The sequence below is a fragment of the Cryptomeria japonica genome, chromosome 1 (genome assembly GCF_030272615.1).
Source record: "Cryptomeria japonica chromosome 1, Sugi_1.0, whole genome shotgun sequence".
Classification (NCBI taxonomy): domain Eukaryota; kingdom Viridiplantae; phylum Streptophyta; class Pinopsida; order Cupressales; family Cupressaceae; genus Cryptomeria; species Cryptomeria japonica.
Genome location: NC_081405.1, coordinates 156,104,890 through 156,112,271, shown reverse-complemented (window position 1 = coordinate 156,112,271; position 7,382 = coordinate 156,104,890).

The following is a 7,382-nucleotide window of genomic DNA, read 5'->3' as shown; positions in this document are numbered from 1 at the left end:
TGGTTCAACCACACACTTTGCTCTTGATCATTGACATAGTAAATCTTCATAGACTTACCCTAAATATACTTTACAACTTAATTGGTTACAAAACCCTAAGATTTACATCATAGATCATCATAGATCTTTACAAATAATTACAGATCATCATATGGATCATTACAATTAATTACAAATCAATTACAACCGTTGATTGATCACCACACCTCGATCTAATACACTTTCAAACCCTTCGCTCATTCTACTAAGCACTTCGCTCATTCCCAAGAAATTCGATCTTTGAACACGCCAAAACATCATTCAAACACTTCATGCAGTTTCTATCATGTCATCACCAACTTACAAACATAATGTAATACACTGTCAAACTCAAAATGATTATCGGTTATGATATTTGAATACCGGTTCTTAAACCCTACTAAAACCCTACAGAAAATACATCAGTCAATTACAAACATGACTTTCGATGGCCAAAACATGATACGGTTCCGGTCAAAACCTCATTACAATGTTACCAACACATATTCCAAATGGAAACACCAAATTCTTTATTAATCTCAAGATCCAATTACTTAAGCATAAAACAGTTTCACATTTACTAGTTAAAGTCCTATTTGCCAGTTAATTGTCAAATCCATTACATAGCTTTTTGGTCAATGATAGACGACTTAGATAACATGATAGAGCAATATAGCCATAGTTTTCATCAATGACAATACAAACGGATCATCAAGTCATCAAATGACATCTCAACTATATCATCACCAATAGTCCTTGTACCAGTTCATCAATATCATCAACAGTTATGCCAATATGTCAATAGTCTCCCCCTTTGGCATTAGTGAAAACACTGAAAAACCTCATCATGCTGAACTGAACTAATATGTTCTATACTTTCTCGTCCTTCTCAACATCTCCTCTTGTGCCAGTTATCTAGTTCTTCTTCTTATATCCGATATTCAACTAATTATCCTCCCCCATTGACAATAATTCCAAAGGTGCAAATTACCTCTTCTATCTTCATCTCTACTATTGCCATATCTGTTCATCTCATCATAGCTACTCCCCCTAAGGAGTAGCTCACTTCACATCAATCCAAAATTGAAATATATTCAATGAATTCACCGTATTGATGCATCACTAGCATCTTAGTTGATCTTGTGTAGGGTTACAACCCCTAATCTACCTCTTAGATACTCAATGGTTGTCTTAGACAAAGGTTTAGTGAATGTATCTGCTCACTTCTCTTTGCTAGACACATACTCCATTTTTACTTTCTTCTCCTGTACTCTTTCTCTTAGAAAGTGATACTTCAACTCAATGTGCTTTGTTCTTGCATGTAATACAGGATTTTTTAAAATATTAATAGCACTAGTGTTATCACAATGAATAGTCACCGGTTCAGACATGTCTTCCTTAAAACATTCCAAAATATGTCTCATCCAAATAGCCTAAGTACAATTCATTGATGTTGCCACATATTTTGCTTCAGTACTAGATTATGAAATACAAGATTGTTTCTTGCTTATCCAGGACACCAATCTTTCTCCTATAAAGAAAGGTCCACCAGTTGTGCTTTTCTGGTCATCAACATTTCCAGCCCAGTCTACATCTGTGAAAACTTTTTTTTTTAAATTATCATTGTAAGGATACCATAAACCATAATCAACAGCTCCTTTCAAATACCTAAATATCTTTTTTACCGTTACCATGTGTGTCTCCTTAGGATCTTTCTGAAATCTTGCAACCAATCCAACAGCATGTGCAATATTCGATCTACTATGAACAACATAATGCAACTTTCCAATCATAGACCTATATTCTTTCTCATACATAGATGGTTAATCATCTTGTTTTGACAATTTACAACCTGTCACCATCGAAGTACCAACTGGTTTACAATCTTCCATGCCAAAAGTCTTCAAGACTTATTTTACATACTTAGTCTGACAGATAAATATTCCATACTCTAGTTGTTGAATCTGTAAACCAATAAATAATTTTATCTCATCAATAAGAGACATCTCAATTTCTTTCTTCATTTCATCTGCAAAAGACATACACATGTCATCATTTCCACCAAATATTATATCATCAACAAAAACTTCAGAAAGTAACATTTTGTCTCCATGAGTCTTCAAATATGTATTATTGTCTTCACTGGTTCTCCGAAATCCTATATTGATCAGATGTGCATGCAACCTTTTAAACCATGATCTGGGAGCTTGCTTCAATCCATATAGTGCCTTGTGTAGTTTGCAAACCATATTTTCACCTTCACTCAATGCAAAACGATTTGGTTGTTCTATATATACTTCTTATTCCAAGATACCATTCAGAAAATCTGATTTAACATCCATCTGATATACCTTAAAACCTTTGAAAGAGGCAAAGGCAAGCAACATTCTAGCACCTTCAAGTCTTGCCACCGATGCAAAGGTTTCACCATAGTCTTTACCTTCTTCTTGTGCATACCCTTTGCAAACCAACCACGCCTTGTTTCTTACAACTTCTCCATCCTCATTAAGTTTGTTTCTAAATACCCATTTTGTCCCAATAACATTTTTGTCTTCTGGTCTAGGAACAAGAGATCATGTGTTATTCTTCTCAATCTGGTCAAGTTCTTCATTCATTGCATTCAACCAATCTTCATCTTTCAAGGCTTCTCTAACATTCTTCGGCTCAGTAGTTGAAATCAGATAGGAATTCTCTTTGATTTTTCTTCTTGTCTACACACCATCATTCTTGTCACCTATAATCTGGTCTTCTGAATAATTTAGCCTTACATATCTTGGGATTACCATTTTCACTGCAATTATTTTTGCTTCATGTTCATCGTCTTCTTCATTGCTTACCAATTGAGCTCCTATTTCAGCATTGTTATGCTCATCTTCCTTCTGCACTTCTGGTTCAATATACACAAGTTTTTCTTTATCATTAGTAGGTTTAGATCTATTGGACTCATTAGGTTTGTCAGAAAATTCATCAATCTTAACATTAACACTCTCAACAATTTTCTTTGTCCTTTTATTATAACATTTGAATTCTTTACTCTTGGTAGAATATCCAAGAAATATCCCTTCATCACTCTTCACATCAAACTTTCCAGTAAAATCATCTCTCTTAATAAACCATCTACTACCAAAAACTTTAAATTAGCTGACAGTAGGAATATTACCATGCCAAAGTTCATAAGTTGTTTTATCATTACCTTTCTTCACAAGAACCCGGTTTAAAGTATAAACAATAGTGCTAACTACTTCTCTCCAAAAAAAGTTTGGAACATCTCCTTAAATCAACATTGTTCTAGCAACTTCTACTATTGTTCTGTTTCTTCTCTCTACAATGACAATCTGTTGTGGAGTCCTAGGTGTTGACATTTGTCTCTTTATTCCATGTTCTTCACAATACCAAGTAAACTCACCAGAAGTAAATTCTTCACACCGGTCATATCTTAAGCACTTCATATTCTTGTCGGTTTCCTTTTCAACTAGGGCTTTAAAGATCTTGAATTTGCCAAATTCCTTATATTTCTCCTTCAAGAAAGTTACGTACATCATCCTTGAAAAATCATTAGTGAAAATCATAAAATACCTATCACCATAATAACTTCTAATCCTCATAGGACCACATAGATCAGTATGCACTAAATCAAGAATATTCTTTGAAGAAAAAGATTTACTCTTAAAATATGTCGAAGTCATCTTACCCATCTAACAATCTTTACATAACACATTATCTAGTTTGACAAGTTGGGGCATACCTTTCACCATACTTGATTTTTTGACCTTTATCAAATTATCAAAGTTGACATGACAGAACCTTTTGTGCCACAACCAACTATCTTCAATTTTAGCCACCAAACAACTATTCACATTAGTATTCAGATGAAAAAGAGTACCTCTATTCTGTTTACCAGTAGCAATCAAATCTCCATTGCATCCCATGATCCTACACACTCCTTTTTTAAACTCAAGGTGATATCCTTTATCATTAAGTTGTCCAACACTCAGCAAGTTATGTTTTAAGCCTTCAACCAAATAAACATAATCCGCATTACTCTTACCATTCAGTAAAATAGATCCTTTACCTTTTACCATGCATGGTGAGTTATTACCAAATCTTACCACACCGCCATCAAATTCTTCAAAGGATATGAATTTGTTCTTATCACCGGCCATGTGATGTGAACAACCACTATCTATTATCCACTCATCACTAGAGTCAAACTGAGATACCAAAGCATTTTCATTAGTCAAATCTTCCTTCACAACAACAAAGACAATCTCCTCATTGTCATCATCTTCACATCTTCCTTCACAGCAATAAAAACAATCTCTCTCCACTCTTATTCTCTCATATCTCTCTCTCTACTCTTTTTCTCACCTCTCTATCTCCCTTTCTCTCCCTCTCTATCTCTCTAACTCTCTCTAACTCTCTCTAACTCTCTATCTCTATATCCCCCTTTCCTATCTCTCCTTCTCTGCCCCTTTTCTCACTTTTTTATCTATCTCTATCTCTATATAACTCTCTCTCTCTATACTCTTTTCTTTATCTCTATTTATCCCTCTCTCACTCTCTACCTCTATATCTCCCTCTCTCCCTCCTATCCTCTCTATAGCTGTTGTTAACTCTCTTTATTTATCTATCTATTTGTCACCTCTCCTCCCTTGTCTCCTTCCCCATATACCCATTTTCTTACCACTCCCTCTCTTAATGTATATCCCCTCCCTATGTCCAACCCTCCAAATATCCATCCCTTTCTCTTTCTATCCCTCTCCATCTCTCCAAGTCCCCCTCTCTTTTTTGTTTGCTATCTACTATTTAGATCTCTAAATCTCCCTTTATTCTTCCTTCCCTACTCTTTTTATTACCTCTCTACCTATATATATATCTCACTCCATTTTTATCTCACTTCTATGTCTACCCACATTTCCCTTTGCCTATCCCTTCCTCCCTCTAATGCACCCTCTCTCTCTCTTCTATCTTGCCCCTCCCTTCATCTTTCCTTCTCTACTCTTTATCTTACCTCTCTCTACCTATATTTATCTCACTCCATATTTACCTCATTATTGTCTATTGATCTTTCCCTCCCTCTCTCCAACACACCCTCTCTCTACCTACCTCTCCTTCCCTCCAACCTTCCCTCTATATTATTTCTCTCAATTATCTTATCTCTATCTCTCTACATGTCTTCTCCTCTTTCTCTCCATCCATTCCTACCTCTAATCTTAACTCTATCTACCTACCTCTCCCTCTTTGTCCATCTCTCTTTACTCATTTTATCACCTCTCTCTATCTCTATCTCTCATTCTCTACATATCCTTCCCTCCCTCCTTTTCTCTCTACTCTTTTTCTCACATCTTTCTACCTCTACCTTCCTCCTTCTCTCTATGCTCTTACATCATATAATTAATACATTTTCTTACAAAATTAGTATGTATTAGGGTTTTATCCATGTATTTATATGAAAGGTTTTATTGTTGTAAATTATACCACTTTTTAGGCACCTAATAAATTATCTAGCTTCATAACATTTATATTCCTTCTTTCTTTCGTATAAGTTTTCTTTGGTTAATGGAGATCCATAAGCTACCATGGGGTTGACCATAAATTTCACTTATTTTCAATATATATTAAAGAAATAAGATTCACTTACAAATTAAAAAATAATGGCACATGACAATGTCATTCTTGATAATTTTAGCATAAATATTGTGAATTTTAAAGAATAATAGGTTGTGGATACAACAAGTTATTCATTCATATTTGTGAGATGGTTTGCAAAATATGAGTTATTTGAAAGATATAGTCTACCAAAATTTTAATGCATTTATTCTCTAACTTGTACTAATGATCAACCAAAGTCTCTAAGTAAAGATCTCTTATATAAAGAGAGAAAATATTAGATAAATACCATGAATGAGCATATCATGATATTAAAATAATGTAAAAATTTAGATTTGGTTGATCTATTTGAAGGTAGATAGCTCATTATCTACAAGTGGATGCTCAAGAAATTAAAATAAGATGGTACACTATAGAGGTACAAGACAAACTATTAGATAAATAATATTGATGCGTTTAGGTAATAAACTTTTGTTCAATCATTTTTCTGGTATCTAAGTTGAATTCTATTATGAAACCGATGTCATAGTTTTATCATTTGATTTTGATATCAAAGAGACGGATGATATGATTACATTATTGCATGGAAATTTAAATTGCAAAATCTATATGAGTTGGCCTGCAAAATTTAAGGTGAGGAAAAATAACTCAGACATATAAACTATAAAGGTTTATGTACATTTTGAAGTAACGATTGACTAGAAAATAGGATATAGGCACTGGTCTGAAGATATAAGTGAGTAATTTGATAAGAAAGTTGTAGAATAGATAGATTAGTAGATAATTTATTTTATAAAGAGATCATTTAAGGTTTGTGTCTCTAATAGGAGATATAGGTATAGATAGGATATCTAGTCACTAAGTGACCTAGGTGACCAAAGATAAGGATAGAATAGAGAAGTAGAGATAGAACATAAAGGATATATATAAGGAATGTGAATTTCATATTAATATATCAATATAAAGAGATCTATTATTGCCCTAATAATGTGTACAATTTTTTCTTTCTGATTATGTGCTTAGATTAGATCTAGAATACATTTGATTGCCATCTAAATAAGACTCAATCTAGGGTTATAGACTACAACTAGCAAAAATCCTTTGGGAAAATAAATCTGGTCTATAATCATTCAAATTTATTGCTAAGATTAGTTATGTTCCTAGGAACCTAGTTAGGTTCTATTGGGGTTATTTTTAGGGACAAAATTTTTAAATTTTAATCAATATTGGATCGAAAGAAGAGAAAAAAAATGAAGATAAACTAATAGGAACTCTATTAACTGGATGTCTACCTTTATTAGTGTGTCCAATTTCACACTCTCCTAGCACTTATTTTAGTACTTTCTATTCCTCTATGCATTATAGGACTTTTATTATAATTAATTAAAATTTAATTTAATATGAGTCTTATTCCACTTTATTACATCATCACACTCTTATTTGGGCCCTTAAATCTAGGTGTGCCCTTTATCTTTTATTATCCTGATTTATCCTTAATCCTACCCCAATTACAACTATCAAAACATATTTTATATATCTAAAAATCATGGTTTGATCTATTGAGCTGAAATTAGCTTTAGAACCCCATTATCTTGCATGCCTAGAAATTTAGGATAAAGCTATTAGAACCAAGATGATCCGCTCCCCTCAGTCTAAAATTTTTTCCTTGAATTATGAGAAGATAATTTAGTAGTCTTACCCTACTCTAATCTATCTCTATGTAAAAATATACCAAATATAAGTCGGTCTAAAGA